Source organism: Sapajus apella, unplaced genomic scaffold (assembly GCF_009761245.1).
Source record: "Sapajus apella isolate SASKATOON/1434 unplaced genomic scaffold, GSC_monkey_1.0 scaffold191, whole genome shotgun sequence".
Taxonomy (NCBI): domain Eukaryota; kingdom Metazoa; phylum Chordata; class Mammalia; order Primates; family Cebidae; genus Sapajus; species Sapajus apella.
In genome coordinates, this window is record NW_022437131.1 from 832,050 (window position 1) to 851,752 (window position 19,703).

A 19,703-nucleotide genomic window follows, 5' to 3' on the forward strand; every position below is an offset into this window, starting at 1 on the left:
GACTGCTCGGTATACTAATATATTTATAGAAGACCAGCAGTAACCAGTGCAGGGTCCTCAGATCATGCATTATTTAGCCACATCACACCAGGATTTAAGCCACCTGCTGCCTTCCCGGAGAGGCAAAGATTTAGCATTTATTTGACTCACAAGTGTCCATTGTCCATTCTCTCGCTAATAACTAAATACGTATTGAGCTCAAAACTCATACTAGTCGATTGGAGGCCTCTCATGAGCTCTAAAGTGAAAATACGAGAGTAAGACAGGAAATGTGCTGGTTTCAGTGACTCACACCTGTAATCCTACTTTGGGAGGTCGAGGTTGGAGGATGACTTGGGCCCAGGAGTCCAAGACCAGGCTGGACAACATAAAGAGACACCTGTCTTTACAAAAATAAACAAACAAAAAATTAATTGGATGTGTTGGTATGCACCTGCAGTCTCAGGTACTTGGGAAGCTGAGCTGGGAGGATCACAGGAGTCCCAGGATGTTGAAGCTGCAGTGAGCCATGATTGTGCCACTGTACTCCAGCCAAAGAGATGAGAGAGAGAGAGAGAGAGAGAGAGAGAGAGAGAGAGAGAGGAATACATGAGCAATAAATAGCTTCATCATATTAACTTTTTAAAATAACTTTTTGTCTATATTTAAGATATGCAACATGATGTTCTAAGATACAGACAAAAAGTAAAGTATTAGTTACTGTATAGTGAAGAAAATAAACATATTCATAATATCACAGTTACCCATTTTTTGTGCATGGCAAGAAAAGCTAAAATCTACTAATTTAGCAAAAATCCTAAGTATATTCATTTTAAAACTTTCTCAAATTTCAAGGAATTGAAGTTTATTTTTAAAAATTTCCCCATTCATCCAGAATCTCCATCTCTTTCCCTTCAAAGTTAAAGTACCAAAAAGAGTTTTCTACATTTTCTCTTAAAATTCTTCACTTCCCACTGCACTGTGGCTTCTGTCCCCAGGATTGCAATGAACATGATCTTACCAAGGTTGCAATCCACCTATTTGTCACTAGGTCCAGTTTTTCATGTAAATGTATTAACCTATGAAGTATTACTTTTAATGAGCTGCTAAAATATGCATGCTTGTGTAGTTGCTTCTTTCAGTTAACAACAGAGCCTCAACAGTTTTCCAGGCTCTGGAGCATGATGTACTGAACATAAATCCAAGCTGTCTCACTCCCTAACTATGCAGTCTCGGGTAAAGTTCTTATTCTATCTGCGTCTTAGTTTTTCATCTACAAAATGGAGATTAGCCACAGTTTCTACCTTGCAAGGTTGCTGTGAGGATTGAATGACTCAATACCTAAAAAGCACTTGGCATATAATATATCATAGCCATGTTTGTTTCTATTTCTCTATCCTTATTGGCCATTAGTATCTACTATCTCTGTGGTAAAGACTCATGTTTACTCAGAATCAAAGACGTTTGAGGTATGGTTTTAGTGAGACAAGCAGGTAATAAAACTAAATGTAGAATGAGATCTTGTATTTTATAGATAAGTATATAAATGTACTCATTTCTGCATAAGTTTACAAGTACCTGCATGAGAAAATTTGTGAAAGAATATTATACAGATATAAGCATTAGCAGTTATTTTCTTTGAAGTACTCTCAAGATATTTTGAGAGCAGGTATTCTCTTTTGTTTTAGAGTAATGCTGTTTATTTTTTCTTATATATTTATAACTGCAATAAATATAAAATGTTCCTTCAATTATACAAAAAAATTAAGTGTTAGGAACACGCAAGCAGCCTCTACCCCACCCACAGGAAAGACACACACATTTAAAATGGAGAATATCCCTGAAGTGTAAGAACAAAAGCTACTGAGGGAGCCACTTCCAAGTATACCAGGATACATTTCCCCCTAATTCCAAACCAAAGCAATAAGTATTAATATTTTATACACCATGACATTCTAGGATTTAAAACTTAGTAGTTTTACATGTTTGTAGTATTGTGCCCTTGTAGATACACATTCAACAACCCCTCCCACCTTGAAACACCCAATGGTGCAAATGAAATCCTGGTTCAGAGTCCTGTAGGTGGTAATGGGTCTGGTATGAGGGTCAAGGGCATGTGACTTCTCTCTCCTCTTCATCTGCATTCTGTCTTCATTTGAGACTCCATAGAAAACTGTTTTTCCAACATCACTATAGAAGCTCAAATAGGAGGGCAAAAAATGACAGAAAATTAAAGAAATGGTTGGATGATCTTTTCCCTCTTCTCGTATTCCTTGACAAAGCCATCCTGCATCACAGAAATAGCCCCAAAGCTGCATTTATAAACTAAATGTAAGTACATACTACTTCTTTCTGCTCCATGATCAGCTGGCCTCTGTGGCAGTTATGCTGTTTGGTTTAGATGACAGTCATCACTTCTCTGGGAAGGAGAAGAAAAATGGGCCAGGATGAACATTTGTTGAAGTCCTACTAGGTGCCATCTTCTCTATATAGGATTTCTCATTTGCCCCCAAAAAACAGCTCTGTAAGTAAGACATCATGAGCCCGCAGTGGTTCACTTTTCCAGATGACCATGGGCAGGCTGACAGAGGCTAAGAAAGTTTTCCAGTGTCACATATCAAGTAAAAGGCAGGAATGAGGTTCCATCTTTTGTCCTAATTAAAATGTTCCATGCATATTCAACAGAGGATATGTCACCCCCAATGGGCTGAAAATTGTTTTTTAAGGCTAGGGAGATAGTAGACATTAAAATGGTTTCTGTGGAGTCAATGAAGATCACTTCAGAGCTTTAAATAAATAAATAAATAAATAAAATGGTTTGTGGCACTACATAGGACCAAAATAAATAAACAGTTAACACTACATCTGTGGTATTAAAGTTTCATATTTCAGGCAAGAAGGGATTAATAAGGAGGAAAAACATGTTTAATAAGGCTCCTTTGGATAATGAAAGAAGGTTGGGAAACATTTAATGTGCCCATTGATCTCTTCTGTAGATAATGGGCAACCAAGGCTTAGGGACTGGACATTTCATACCACCCCATGGATGCCTACTCAATAACCCCTTTAGATGATGATGATGAAGATAATGATGAAAATGAAATTCACTCTCTTGGGCCAAGAGACTTTCATATAGGGATTATGTTAATTGGCTTTTAAGGTGGAAAACAGATGGGGCCAGTCAGAACAGGCATTTCTTCTGGAAAGGTATCATATTAATGTTTTTAAAACAAATGTAATCTAATGGTATTCTAAGTAGTATTTTCATTAATCTTAAACTTTACTCAAGTACCATAATTAAATGCCCATTTTATATCAGGTTATAGAAAGTTAGGAGAGGTTAAGTTAATCAGGAAAGCTTTGTTCTTAATGTCTGAAATTTCACTAAAGGTCTGCTGCAGATCTTCACAACCTTGTGCTCAGATCTCCCTGACTCCCTAAGGAGAGCTTTCAGACTGACATCATGAGCTACATGGGGTCTAGGCAGAGCCACTGCTCAGGCACACATGGAGTTCCAGGACCATTGGACTGCCGGGCACTCCAGCACCAGCAGCTGCAGCTCTGGCAACAAGAGAGGCCAGGCTACCTGGAATGCCCCCAGTACAGGGGCTAAATCCATGGTGCTGAGGAGCAGGTGGACTGCAGGCCTCACCTCCACTGCACCTTGCTGGATAATGCCCACTGGCCTGGGTCCCTAGCATTTGGCCACTCCAGCCCTGCTTGAGCTCTAGGGCCAATAGCAGCCCTGTACTTCCCTGGGATGGAGCTCTCAGTGGTAGTAGACGGGTCCACCAGTCTTGGCAGGGTGATTAAGGACTAATGCAGGCCCCCAGCACAGCACAGCACAGCACAGCACAGCTGTCTTACAGACAAGTGGCCAGACTTTTTTCCACATAGATCCCTGTCCCTACTACTTCTCACTGGGTAGGGCCTCCAGACTTGGGACTCCAGCCACCTCATCCGTGTCTGGGCTCTTGGGCAAACAGCAGCTCTGTACTTCCCTGAGACAGAGCTTTCAATAGTAGCAGGCAGGTCTGCCATTTTTATTGCTCTGTACCTTCTACCTCTGTTGCCCTCAGGCTCAGGAGGGAGCAAAAAGACTTAGGACTAATGCAGTCCTCCAGCACAGTGCAAATGCTTTTTGGAAAATAAGCCAGATCCTTTTCCACACGGGCCCTGGCCCTGTTACTCCTCAGTGGGCAGAGTCTCTCAACCTGGGCCTCCAGAGCAACCACCCTGTCCCCACACAAACATTTCAGTCACTGGCGGCTCTGTCATTCTCCAGGGAGGAAATCCCAGAGAAACCCACAGCCCCTCTCTCATTGCAGCTGCAGTAGTACTGCCCTTACTGCCTTTGGGCTGGGGAAGGAACAAAGGGCCAGGTCACATCGCTGGCACCTCCAGCACACCACAACCCCATATGGGGAGGAGCCTAGTCTATCTTCCCTGTGAGGCCTCACTCTCTTTAACAGACAAGGCCCCTGGCTTGGAACTAAAGGGCAGCTACCCCACTCCCAACTGAGCATTCCCACTGGTAGTGGCTCTGTGTTTTCCTGGGGTGGAGTTCCCAGTGGCAACAGACAGTCCCTCTACAACTGCCACTGCAGTAGTTTTGAACTTGTTGTCTTTGGACTGGGAAAAGAACAAAGAGCCAGAGGGCCTTACTCATGTCTCTAGCATGCCACAGTCACCATATGGAGAAGAACTTAGTCTCTCTTTCCTGTGAGTCCCTGACCCCTTTCTTTTTCTTTTTTTTTTTTTTTTTTTGAGACAGAGTTTCGCTCTTGTTGCCCAGACTGGAGTGCAATGGCACGATCTCGGCTCACCGCAACCTCCACCTCCTGGGTTCAAGCAATTCTCCTGCCTCAGCCTCCCTAGTAGCTGGGACTATAGGCACGCACCATCATGCCCAGCTAATTTTTGAATTTTTAGTAGAGACGAGGTTTCACCTTGTTGACCAGGATGGTCTCGATCTCTTGACCTCGTGATCCACCCGCCTCGGCCTCCCAAAGTGTTGGGATTACAGGCGTGAGCCACCGCTCCCGGCCGCTTTCTTTTCACTAAGAAGGGTCCCCAGCTCAGGCCCATAGTACAGCTACCCCACCCTCTGGCTGAACATTTGCATTAGCAGACGCTCTGCATTTCTCTGAGGTGGAGCTCCCAGAGACAACTGAAAGCCCCTCTGCCACTGCCACTGCAAAGGCACTGTCCTTGATGTCCTTGGACTGGGGAAGAAACAAAGACCCCTGAGTGCCTCACTCGCACCTCCAGCATGCTGCAGTCACTGTAAGAAGAGGCCAGTCTGTCTTTTCCATAGCTCCCCAGGATTGATTCCACAATGCAACCACCCCACACCAGGCCAATCACTCTGACTGAGAGTGGTTCTGCATGTCTCTGGGATAGAGCCCCAAGAGACAAGTTAAAGGTCTTCTGTCATTGCCACTGTCAAGGTCCCTGCTTGCCCCCATGCTGTGGAGGGAACATAAAGGCTGAGCTTACCCCGGGACTGCAGTATGAAGTCCAGGAGTGCCAAACCCAGTTCTGCAGCCAGCACTTGAGTCGGAAAGGAGCCCACACTCTCAGAGCACTGAGAGAGAGAGAGAGAGCACAGCTGCAAATGTGGGCAAATACAGAGTAGTCATGTGACTGAACAAGAGGTTACCTACCAGCCAGCACACTTAAGCACTATCTACTGGATCACAGCCCAAACATCAACACAATAAATTCTTTGTTAATATATCCCCTGTGAAACAAGGACAATAATTCAGCTACAAATAAAGACCCTGCATAAAGCTTTGGCCCTCTGAAAACATTGAGAAATGAAGCTGACTACACTCAAAGTACACCACAGTTAAGGGAACACAAGCCCGCACACATGAGAAAGAATCAGTGCAAGAACTCTGGCAACTCAAAAGCCAGAGGGTCTACTTACCTCCAAATCACTGCACTAGTTCCCCAGCAATGTTTCCTAACCAGGCTGAAAAGGCTGAAATGACAAAAATGAAATTCAGAATATGGATAGGAATGAACATCAGCATTCAGGAGAAAGTCAAAACCCAATCCAAGGAATAAAAGGAATACAATAAAACTATACAGGAGATAAAAAGTGAAGCGCTGTTGTAAGAAAGAACCAGGCTGGGCATAGTGTCTCATACCTGTAATCTCACCACTTTGGGAGGCCAAGGTGGGCAGATCACTTGAGGTCAGGAGTTCGAGATCAGCCTGGCCAACACGGTGAAACCCTGTCTCTACTAAAAATACAAAAATTAGCCAGGAGTGGTGGTGTGTGCCTGTAATCCCAGCTACTCAGGAGGCTGAGGCAGGAGAATCGCTTGAATCTGGGAGGCGAAGCTTCCTGTAAGCTGAGATTTCATCGCTGCACTCCAGCCAAGATTCCGTCTAAAAACAAACAAACAAACAAACAAAAAACCCCCAAAAAAACTGAACTGATAGAGCTGAAAAACTCACTTCAAGAATTTCATAATAAAATCACAAGTATTAAAAGCAGAACCTACCAAGCTGAGGGAAGAATCTCAGAGCTCAGACAAAATAACTCAGACAAAAACAAAAGACAAAAAAGAAGAATGAATAAAACCTCTGAGAAATATAAGATTATATAAATAGACACAACTCATAACTCATTGGCATCCCTGAAAGAGCGGGAGAGAAGGAAAGCAACTTGGAAAACATATTTGAGAATATCAGCCACAAAAATTTCCCCAAGCTCACTAGAGAGGCCAACATTCAAATTCAGGAAATGGAAAGAACCCTGCAACATACTATACAAGACAATTATCCCCAAGGCACATAGTCAGATTCTTCAAGGTCAAAATGAAAGAAAAAATATTAAAGGCAGCTATAGAAAAGGGACAGGTCACCTACAAAGGGGAACCCATCAGGCTAACAGTGAACTTTCAGCAGAAACTATATAAACCAGAAGAGATTAGGGGCCTATACACAACATTCTTAAGAAATTCCAACCAATAATTTCATATTCCATTAAACTAAGCTTCATAAGCAGAGAAATAAATCCTTTTCAGATAAGCAAATGCTAAAGGAATTCATTACCACCAGACCTGCCTTACAAAACGTCCTTAAAGAAATGCTAAATACGGAAAGGAAAGATCGTTACCAGCCACCACAAAAACAGATTTAACTACATAGAGCATTGACACTATAAAGCTATCACAAAATCAAGTCTGCAGTAATAACCAGCTAACAACACAATGACAGGATCAAACTTGCACATATTAATATTACACTTAAATGTAACCATGCTAAATACCCCAATCAAAAGGCACAGAATCCCAAATTGGATAAAGAAGCTAGACCCAACTGTAGGCTGTCTTCAAGAACCCCATTTCACATGCAATGACAACTTAAGGCTCAAAATAAAGAGATGGAGGAAAATCTTCCAAGCAAATGGAAAACAGAAAAAAGCAGGGGTTCTTATTCTAATTTCAGACAAAACAACTTTAAAGCAACAATGATCAAAAAAGACAAAGAAGGGCATTACACAATAGTAAAGTGTTCAATTCAGCAAGAAGACCTAACTAGCCTAAATATATATGCACCAACAGAGGAGTACCCAGATTAATAAAGCAAGTTCTTAGAGACCTATGAAGAGATATAGATAACCACACAATAAAAGTGGGAGACTTCAAGGTCTCATTGATAGTATTAGACAGATCATCGAGGCAGAAAACTAACGAAGATGTTCAGCACCTGAACTCAACAGCTGGCCAGATGGACCTAACAGACATCTACAGAACTCTCCACCCAAAAACAATAATATACATTCTTCTCATATGCACGTGTCACATACTCCAAAATCAACAACATTAATTGGCCATAAAAGTATAAAAGTTTCCTTATTGGCCGGTCGTGGTGGCTCATGACTGTAATCCCAGCACTTCAGGAGGCCAAGGCGAGTGGATCAACTGAGATAAGGAGTTCAAGACCAGCCTGGCCAACATGGTGAAATGCTGTCTCTACTTAAAATACAAAAATTAACTGGGAGTGATGGTGGACACCTGTAATCCCAACTACTCAGCACGCTGAGGCAGGAGAATCACTTGAGCCTGGGAGGCGGAGGTTGCAGTGAGCCAAGATCGTGCCATTACACTCCAGCCTGGGTGACAGAGTGAGACTCTGTCTCAAAAAAAAAAAAAAAAAAAAAAATCCTTATCAAATTAAAAAAAATCATACCAAGCACACTCTCAGACCACATTATAGTAGGACAAAAATAGAAATCAATATTCAGAAAATTGCTCAAAATTGTAAAATTACATGGAAATTAGGTGTTCTTTAATAACTCTTGGGTAAACAATGAAATTAAGGCAGAAATCAAGAAATCATTTGAAACTAATGAGAACAAAGATACAACATATCAGAATCTTTGGGACAAAGCTAAACCAGTGTTAAGGGGGGAAGTGCTAAATGTCCACATCAAAAAGTTAGAATGACCTCAAATTAACAACGAAACATTACACCTAGAGTAACTAGAGAAACAAAAGCAAACCAACTCCAGAGCTAGCAGAAGACATAAAATAACCAAATCAGAGCTGAATTGAATAAAGTTGATTTGCACAAAAACATATAAAAGGTCAATTACTCCAAGGTGGTTCTTCGAAACAATAAATAAAATGGATAGACTGCTATGTACCTTAATAAAGAAGAGATAAGATCAAAATAAACACAACCAGAAATGACAAAAGGGACATTACTGCTGATTCCACAGAAATACAAGAAAAAAAAACCAACAACCCCTCACAGACTACTTTGGACAGCTGTATGCATACAAACTAGAAAACCTAGAAGAAATGAATAAATTACTAGAGACATACAACCTCTCAAGATTGAAACAGGAAGAAATTGGGTCCCTGAACAGACAAATAATGAGCTCCGAAATTGAATGAGCAATAAAAAGCCTACAAACAAGAAGAAGCCCAAGACTGGATTGATGCACTGTTGAATTTTACCAGATGTATAAAGAAAAACTGAGACAATTCCTATAGAAACGATTCCCAAATATAGAGGAGGGGATACTTCTCCCAACTCGTTCTATGAGTCCAGCGTCATCCTGATCTAAAACCTAGCAGAGACCACAACAAAAACCTAAGGTCAATTTCTTTGATGAACGTAGATGCAAAAATCCTCAACAAAATACTAGCAAACTGAATCCAGCAGAACATCAAAAAGCTAATCCATCATGATCAAGTAGGCTTTACCTCTAGGATGCAAGGTTGGTCTAACATATATAAATAAATAAATGTGATCCATCACATAAACAGAGCTAAAAACAAGACATAATCATATTGATGGATGCAGAAAGGCTTTCAATAAAATTCAACATCCCTTCATGATAAAACCCTCAATGAACTAGTTGTTGAAGGAACATACCACAAAATAAGAGCCATATAAGACAGCCTCACAGTGAATAGCATATTGAACAGCCAAAAGCTGGAAGCATTCCCCTTGAGGACTGGATGCCCGCTTGTGCCACTCCTATTCAACATAATTCTGAAAGTCCTAGCGAGAGCAATCAGGCAGGAGAAATAAATAAAAGGTATCTTAACAGGAAGAGTGGAAGTCAAATTATCTCTGTTTGCAGATGATGCTATTCTATACCTAGAAAACCCCACAGTCTCTGCCCCAAAGCTCCCCGAACTTCAACTTAAACAAAGTTTCAGGATACAAAATCAATGTACAAAATCAGTAGCATTTCTATACACCAACAATGTCCAAGCTGAGAGCAAAGTCAAGTATGCAATCCCACTTACAATTACCACACACACAAAAGTACCTAGGAATAAAGTTAACCAGGGAGGTGAAAGATTTTTACTAAGAGAGTAACAAAGCACTGCTCAAAGAAATCAGAGATGACCCAAACAAATGGAAAAACCATGCTCATAGATAGGAAGAATCGCCATTGTTAAAATGGCCATGCTACCCAAAGCAATTTACAGATTCAATGCTATTTCAATCAAATTACCAATGACATTCTTCACAGTATTAGAAAAAAACTATTTTAAAATTCATATGGAACCAAAATAGAGTCCAAATAGCCAAGGCAATCCTGAGGAAAAGTAACAAAGCCAGAGGCATCATGTTACCTGACTTCAAACTATGGTACATAGTATACCTGACTCCTGACTTCGAGTGGCTACAATAACCAAAATAGCATTGTACTGGTCCAAAATAAGACACAGAGACCAATATGACAGAATAAAGAGCCCAGAAATAAAACCACACATCTATCACCATCTGGTCTTTAACAAAGTTATCAGAAACAAGCAATGGGGGAAATAACCCCCTATTCAATAAATGGTGCTGATATAACTGACTAGCCATATGCAGAAAATTGAAACTGGACCCCTTCCTTACACCACAAACTAAACTCAAGATGGATTAAAGACTTAAATGTAAAACCTAAAACTATAAAAAGTCTTGAAAAAAGCCTGGGAAATAGTATTCTAGACATTGGCCCTGGCAAATATTTTATGATGAAGAAACCAAAAGCAGTTGCAACAAAACAAAAAATTAACTTATGGAACCTAACTAAATTAAGAGCTTCTGCACAGCAAAATAAACTATCAACAGAGTAAACATACAACCTACAGAATGGGAGAAAACATTTGCAAATTATTTATCCAACAAAGATCTAATATCCGGAATCTATAAGGAACTTCAACAAATGTACAACCAAAAAACAACCCTATTAACAAGTGGGCAAAGAACATGAACAGACACTTTTCAAAAGAAAACATACATGTGACCAACAAGCGTATGAAAAAATACTCAACATCACTAATCATTAGAGAAATGCAAATCAAAACTACAATGATATACCATCTCACACCAGTCAGCAGGGTTAATATTAAAATGTCAAAATTTACAGATGCTAGCAAGGTTGTGGAGGAAAGGAAATACACACTTCTGGTGGGAATATAAATTAGTTCAGTCATCAATGGAAAGCTGTGTGATTTCTCAAAGAACTTAAAAGGGAATTTCCATTCAACCCAGCCATTCCGTCATTGGGTGTATACTCAAAGGAATAGAAACTTTTCTACTATGAAGTGACATGCACACATTTCACAGCACTATTCACAATATCTAAGACATGGAATCATCCTAAATGCTCATCAATGGTAGACTGGATAAAGAAAACGTAGTACATACACACCACGGAATAAACCATAAAAAGAATGAGAGCATGTTCTTTGCAGCAATATAGATGGAGCTGGAGGCCATTATCCTAAGTGAACTAATATAGGAACAGAAAACCAAATACCACACGTTCTCACTTATAGGGGGGAGCTAAACTTTGAGCACACAGGGACACGTGTACTTGAGAGTAGAGGGTGGGAGGAGGGAGAAGAATGAAAAACTACATATCATGTACTATGCTTATTACCTGGATGATGAAATAATCTATACACCCAACCCTTGTGACATGCAATTTACCTGTATAACAAACCAGCAAACGTACCCCTGAACCCAAAGTAAAAGTTAAAAAAATATTAAGTGAATAAAGTACTGAATTATAATTGAATATAAAAATAAATAGGAACTTACATACTGGGGTATTAGTGTATCTGAGAAGTATTATTCTGATTTCATTATGTTAATATAACATTTTAGAGTATCTGAGGTTTTAAAAGGATGCTTTCAAAAACTTAGTAAGAAATTCTTGCCAAGGCATTTGTGTATATGAGCAAGTGTTACACATACCATCATCTATTATAGAAACTATGGTAAGGGAGCTTAATTTTACCACTAGGGAACTGCGGAAATAAAGTACCCTATTGATGATACTGGGCAAACGAAGTACCGTAATGATGGTCTTGAGCCCATCAATATCCCTGGGAATACTTGGAATGCCCACTTTTCCACGCAGAGTTCCAGAAAGCTCTATAAGGTGGGCTTGGGCCACAGCCTCTCCCTCCCACCTTTCTGCCGGCAATGTTGTAGCTGTAGTTCAGGCTTCTGTCACCAGAGGGCGCCATGGTACAACTGTTATCGAACTCCTCTATCAAGAAGCGTCTGCAAGGAACACGTTGTCTCTCTTCTTTGCATAAACTTTCCCAAAGGCAGCACCCTGATATGAATAATGGTCATAGTGATGGGTACCTGGGATGGCAGTTAAAATTAAAGGAGATGAGATGTTGTAGGGAACCAGCTACCACACCTCACCCGTGGGTGACCCGAATTCGGTGGCGACAAAGGAATGAGAAAAAGACAGATTAAGAATGAAAGTGGGAGGCCAGGCGCGGTGGCTCACGCCTGTAATCCCAGCACTCTGGGAGGCCGAGGCGGGTGGATCATGAGGTCAAGAGATCAAGACCATCCTGGTCAACATGGTGAAACCCCGTCTCTACTAAAAATACAAAAAATTAGCTGGGCATGGTGGTGCGTGCCTGTAATCCCAGCTACTCAGGAGGCTGAGGCAGGAGAATTGCCTGGACCCAGGAGGCAGAGGTTGCGGTGAGCCGAGATCGCGCCATTGCACTCCAGCCTGCGGAACAAGAGAGAAACTCCGTCTCAAAAAAAAAAAAAAAAAAAAGAATGAAAGTGGGACCAGGGGACCATCACTTGTACTGGAGGCAAGGAAGGCCCCGGGCTTAGGTTTTCCACAACATTTATTGAACACGATCACTTTTATCTATAGTGCAGGTGGTAGGGTGAATCCTTGAAGGGAGGCTGTGCATCAAACATAAAATTGATAGCCGTGGCAGTGGCGGTTTGTGTGAGTTTCTCAAGAACTAAAAGCATATGCTTATCAATATACAATGCAGCTGGTGGGAGCTGGCTTAGCAAGGAGCTACATGCCTGGTTACATTGGTTACATTCCAGTGCTTCAAGGGAGTGTTATGTCCTTGGACACTATGTTTAGAATATCAGAGTTTAGGACACTCTGTTCCTGGGAACATGCTGGCAATAGAGAGGCCTTCCTCCCCAGAGGCCTCCCCGGCCTTCTGCAGTTTATTGTTCCTGATTTCTTTTACACATTACTTATAACCAGTTTATGTAGGCATCCTGTAAACCCTTCCTCCATTGCTGCTTCCCCCAACAAGATATAAAGTGCATTTGCTTACACTTAGTAAGCATTCAGCTCAGTGCATGTTACAGTGGTGTTTCACAAAATGAAACACCAGTTTATATAAAAATATTGAATGTATATTGTAACATAATTTCTAATGTTATTATAGAAATTTATTTCCATGAAAATATGGTAATAAAGATGTAAAGAGGGCTACAAAGACTTGAACAAGTAGTCTGGATCTATTTTTCTTTCATACAGGCCTCTGATTTTTCAGGGGTCAAAAAATAAAAATTAAAATGACTTTTTTCTTCTGATATAGAGCTCTCTTTTCAGCTAAGAGAAGACGATTTCTGTCTTGAGCCCATCAATATCCTTAAGAATACTGGGAATGCCTGCTTTTCCACCCAGAGTTCCGAAAGTTCTGTAAGGTGGGCTTGGGCCTCTCAGCCTCTCCCTCCCACCTTCCTGCTCGCGATGTTCTAGCTGTAGTTCAGGCTTCTGTCATGAGAGGGCGCAACGGTACCACCATTCTCGAACTTCTCTGTCAAGAAGGGTCTGCAAGGAGCAAAAAATAACAGTACCTCCCTTAAAACGCAGCTTATGAATCTGATTACAGAATAATTCTAATTCGTTCAGAAAAAACGTGATGATACGTGTAAAATAAGTCTGTATCTATGTATGGCATCAACAATTAAACACCAGACAGCTCTAGCGCATGTTGGCAATCATTAGCATTAATAGATCAGTGCAAGGCAGGCAGAAGATGACTGACAGAGAATGGGGTGCCTAAGTGGGTATTGGGTAGCTGCCTCCATAGTGTCCTGGAGAGGGAATGAGTGAGAGGGAGTGAGAGGTCTGAGAAACCTGTACAAGGGTAGGGTAACTGAGGGTGAACACCCAGGTCTCTGGAAGGGACCCCTCTACAGTGTGGACACCTCAATGTACACTGAAGAGGGAAGAGATAAATTAATGAATTCGATGTAGATTTGGGGTGAACACTAAATAGGACTGTTTTTAATATACATGTAAATTTTCCAAACAATTGTTATTATAATAAATATTTTCATAACATTTATTACTCTGCAAAATATAGTACTGTTAATTACAAAAGAACGACAAAGGTGAAGATAGCTGTGATGCCTCCTGGTGGCCAGATAAATTATTGCACCTCTGGGAGTAGAGTCGGGGCAGCAGAGGGGAGGGAGGAATGGAGGGTGGGATCTAATTAATGGGATCAGACACAGTATTCTGAAATTTTTCACATACCTGTCACAATTTGTGTGTATCCATCATTTATCTGGGTTTTTTTAAAGTATGTTTTCTGGTATATATAAACCTTTTTCTTTCATTTAGAATTTTTCAACATCAATAATACTGTTACTTAAAAACTATATGGGTTATAATTAAAAAAAAAATGTTTAACACTCTGGGATCATGTAATGGCAGACCCCAAGGAGATGAGATCATTCACAGCCCCAAAAGCATGAAGACAAGATGTGAAGAACTTTAAAATAATTTAAAATTAACTGTTGATAGGGAGATAACAAGAGTATTTTTCCAGTTTACTTAGTCAACCCTAAAGTAAGTAACCTTATATGAATAATGGTGATAATACTGGGTAATTTAAATGATACTTAGGATTATAGAAGATTAAATACATTTGAAAACATCTTGAGGAGTGCGTACTATCCCTTGAGGAAGATTAGAGCATTCAGAGGCCTGGAGGCATCAACTCAAAATAGAAAAATACCTTAAGTATTCCAAAGTTAGCTGCTGATATGGAGAGAACAAGTTGTCTCTCTTGTTTGCATAAACTTTCCTAAAGGCAGCAAACTGATGTGAATAATGGCCATAGTGATGGGTACCTTGGATGGCAGTTAAGATTAAAGAGGATGAAATTGAAAGTGCGTTGGCTTACAGTAGTTCAGTGCATGTTACTTTCCTTCTCTCCAGCTCATCTGTCTCAAGACCAACACCTGAGCTTCTGCCTGATCCCATTCCTTACCACTTCAAGGATCAGCCAACCCGTGTGGCTCTACACCCAGGTCTCTTGGTACAAAGCAGAAGATTTCACCTCCTCTGTCTTTCTCATCACTCAGAGGGGTTGTGGAATGGGGACCTGTAGGGCACAATAGCAGGGAGTGGAATCTGATCATTTCTCAAGGTCTGGACTCCCATCTTCTAAAAGGGAGGTTGCTCAGAGCCATCTAGGGAGGGTGAGGGATGAAATCTCATTCCAATCCTGGCACTTACCTGGGCAGGTGACTTAGGCTCTGTGAGCCTGAGCTTGGTCATCTGTGAACTGGGACTAAACCATACCCATCATTACAGACCTGTCCTGAGGGTTAAACAAGAAAACCTCTTGAGAATATATGGCATGAAGTTGGACTTCAATGATCTTTAAATGTTGGGACACAGCAGTAGGGGCTGGCTTGGCCTGAGGGCTAAGGCAGGCTTTGTGAAAAATCATTTCTCATTATTTCTCCTTATAAGAAAACAGATATAGTTGAAGAAAGCAAATGTTTCTGTGATATGCCTTGAGTTCAAAGTTTTGTAGACAGTAGTTTCTCTACTTCTTGGGTGTTATCAGAAGCTTATAAGAGCTGTTCAACATCATTGCCCTGAGCTGGCCCAAATATAATTTCCCTTGCCTAGAATATAGGCATGTCTTTGAACTCACCTGGTGATCTCAGTGACAGACAGCAAAGTAAGCAAAGTGTGATGTCTGCTTAATGACTGCTTCTGGAGTGCTTAGTATTTTAATGTATGTATAGGAAAATTCTGGACCCATTCTGCAGTCATCAGTACAGGAGTCCTCAGGTCATGTATCATCCAACCACAACAAACCAGGATTTCAGCCACCTGCTGCCTTCTGGAGAGGCACAAATCCAATAGTTAGCAGCATTTTTTGACACATAATTGTTTATTCTTTTGTTAGCTAATAACTAAATGTTTATTGAGCTCAGATTTCATGCTATCCCAGTGGAGGCATCTCATTAGATCTAAAGTGGAAATGAGAGGGTAAGAAAGGATGTGGATATATGGGCAGCTTCAAATATTAAATTTGAGATCAGATGGCTCCTTTCCATAATTTTTTCTTTTGAATTTTTCAAGCAGAATGTTAATGTTTAAACTTGATCAAGCTTCAAGTAATTTAAGATTTTCAAATGTCATTCGTTGGACTTACCAGCATCCATTGCAGCCACATGATGGAGATATCTCTTCTATCTGTCTCTATTGCTCCCTTTCTTCCTGTCTCTGTCTCCTCCTCTTTCTTGATTTATTTCTTTTTCTTTACATTCCAAGTTTCATAAAGAATTTTCTATATTCCCTGTTAATTTAGTATTCTCCACTTTCCACTGACTACACTGCACTATGGCCTCTGTCCACAAGTAACATACGTGAATTCAAACACCTCTCAAGTGCCTTTCTTGTACAACTAAAAAAATAATAAATGGAATGGAAAACTATACTCATGTCAAACTACTGTCACACAAAATTAGATCAGGTTCTAAATGAGAACCATCCCTAAAACAATCAAGGGATTTGAATAGTGGTTTGGACATATGAAAACTAACTGCATGGAATCACTGTCTTTTTTAATCAGCTTGGCCCAGATTAGATTCCAGCTGTACAGGGTAATCCCACATGAGTTACAGTTTGAATTAAATAAAGTAGTCTGGACAAGCAGAAGGTGTTTCATGAAAGAATACACTAGGTCATTGTTTTAGGCTAGTTCACTCCAGGGAAACTCTAGGTGTTTGAATACATCAGGAAAAAAAGGGGGCTTGAAAATTATATCTGCAGATTTTATTGATGTTCCCCACAGCATATAAACTGAGGAAATGAGCCTGTCTGTTTTAGCAATTTGGAAAGAGAGTATACATGACATGTAGGTATATATGGCAAATCCCACTGTTGAAATCTGAACATGTATTTGTTCTCTTTATGTTTCTCCTTTCCTCTTGTTCCATGAGGTAGTCATGCATTTAGAGATAAAATCATAAATTAAAATTAAAATCCTAAGCCCTGCAACTGACTGAACAAACCTCTTCATGGCCAGGAGGACCCAGAAAAACCTTTAAACGGAGTTCCTGGGCATAACAGGAAGTGAGGTCAGACACAACTTGATATACTCCCTCTCTTTTGTGGTTTAGATACCATTGACCAGCATTAATATTAAAATAGAAATCAGAAGACTGACAGAACAGACTCTTTGTGACAATAAGATATCAAATTATAAATAAGACCTAAGGCCATGCCAGGCAAGGGTTAAGTCACAGACTCTACGGTTAAAGAATCAACCGTGTTCTGACACAAGATTTCCTTTTCATTTTTCTTCAGCAGTTAAACAACTACTGGCCTCAAGATAAGCAATATTAAAACAATTTGCAGCTTATCTACCACTAGATGCTGATTCCCAGACCCTGTTCCACCAACAATAACTACAGTTTAGATTAGACAAGAGATTGATTTCAATAAATTTCTCCTGATTAGAAGAAAATCACCAACCATGGACTGGTTCTGGCCAGTTTACAGAGGCCAGAACTTGAATGCCTTTGTGTTCTGAAAAGTTCTTTTGACGTGTAGGGCCTAATTTTAATACATTTAAATGTGAAGTCTCCATTCCAAGGTGAACCTGGTCCATATGTATAATAACATACATGTTTGTTCAGTATCCATATATCAGGACCCTCTTCATGAACATTCATAGCTCTTCCTATAACATGTTGAGCATGATCTTTGTCCAACCCCTTCAGCTTAAATTCCTGTCTTACCTCTCACTCCCTCAAAGTGCCTGCCTCTGGGCTTCTTCCAGCGGCTACACTTCACAGTCTGTCAGAATGGTCACCCTGCAGGCTGTAAACTTTTACAAGAAATAAAGCTATCCTTTTTAAAATTTATAAATTGTTGATATTTCAGTTAACAAAGCCATGCCGTTAAAAATACCATATTTTGTGTATAGATCTATACAAATGTAATAAAAATATAGAGAAATGTCATAAAAATGTAAAACCTAAATTCTGCATAGTGGTTACCTGTGAGGAAGAAGGAAACTAATGTAATTAGAGAATACTTCAAAGTGAGTTTTAATTGCAAATGATGTTTTATGTTAACATAGAAGGTTCTTATATTCCATAATTTTGAGTATTTCTGAAATATTTAATAAAAACTACTGTTTCTATGGATATTTGATTCCAAATTGAAAAGAGATCCATACTAATTTGAAATTTTAGGAAACATAATGAAGTCCAGAGATAAATTAATCAACAACCCCATGGCTGATGAATTTTTGTAAATGTATCATTTTTGTGAATTACATCCCATTTGATTCTCTATGCAGACATATTTAGTGTATATGCATTACACATAGTTTTCATTTATCTGCAGACTTGACATTTGCTAAAGATCATTAAACTAGCTATTAATTTTGCCCAAATATTCTACTCATTCTGACTCCAAAGCCACACCTCCCCACTATTGTGAAATAGAATATTTTCCTGTGAAAAGGTTGACGCCAGCACAGAAGTGACTCCCCATGGTACTGTACATAAGGACAGATCTGGTATTTGGGGCCCAGGTCTCCTGATATCATCTGTTTCCCAGCAGACCCATCTTCACGATCTGTCATTCTGTGTTGCCTCCTTTCTGGGCTGAATGAGAGGCTGCAATTCCAATGTCCAAATAGAAGGTAAGTGAAGATGGTAAAAAAGGACATCAAATAAAAAGTAGTCAGGAAATTATTTTCTTTCTCCTCCACTCCATGCATCAGGTAACTTCTACAAAGACAAGACAGAAAAGATTTTCTATAATAGAAATATGTAAACATTTTATTTCCTGCTGCTTCAACTGTAATTGACCTCTAGGAGATGTTCATGTAATCTATGTCTTTTGTGGAAGACAAAACACAGGGAAAGCCAATACATGTATTTGTTGCAGCATTACATGTTAGACACTTCACATAGGTTTAAGCATTGTACATTTCTTCCCACAACAGCTCAACGAGGTATGTATTAATATGCCAATGTTACAGATGCCCCAGATTAGGTGATTCACTATTACACTATTATCAGGTCATATATCTAAACAGAAGCAGGAATAAGATCTACCAAATATATATATGTATACATATATAAGTATATATATAGATAAATACACTCATTTATATATAATATATAATGTATATATTATATAACACACAAAACAGGCCCACTTACATGTATTATTTAGCAAATCGAGATGAATATTTTCATCCAGTATAATAGGCTAGGATATAAATCTGCGTTACTTTAGTTCTTCAGTTGTTATAATTTCAGATGTCTTTTTTTTTTTTCTGAGTCAGAGTCCTGCTCTGTTGCCCAGGCTAGAGTGTAGTATCACGATCTCAGCTCACTGCAACCTCTGCCTCCTGGGTTCAAGTGATTCTGCCTCAGTCTCCCAACTAGCTGGGATTACAGGCATCTGCCACTCTGCCTGGCTAATTTTGTATTGTTAGTACAGATGGGGTTTCACCATTGTGGACAGGCTGGTCTCAAACTTCTGACCTCATGATCCACCCGCCTCGGCCTCCCAGAATGCTGGGATTACAGGCGTGAGCCACGGCACCCAGCCAATTTCCAATGTCTTTAAAAGTTTAAAATTCCTTTTATCAATCTATAAGGAATAAAGAACAACAGAA

General features: G+C 39.9%; 1 long non-coding RNA gene across 6 annotated transcripts in view; it reads right to left on the reverse strand.

Annotated features, from left to right (window-relative positions):
* Positions 1–483: 483 nt before the first annotated feature.
* The window catches only part of LOC116543618, a 50,318-nt gene continuing 31,098 nt past the window's right edge, over positions 484–19,703 (reverse strand). The window contains exons 2-6 of one of the 6 annotated variants that reach the window (XR_004265641.1): positions 15,278–15,889; positions 11,813–12,024; positions 5,912–5,965; positions 2,023–2,178; positions 484–520 (exon numbers count right to left, since the gene is read on the reverse strand). This is a non-coding gene — a long non-coding RNA (uncharacterized LOC116543618). Of the gene's footprint in view, positions 521–1,780; positions 2,179–5,478; positions 5,567–5,911; positions 5,966–11,812; positions 12,025–13,325; positions 13,580–15,277; positions 15,890–19,703 lie in introns of those variants that run through there. The other 5 variants (XR_004265642.1, XR_004265643.1, XR_004265645.1 and 2 more) reach the window with 5 other exon arrangements.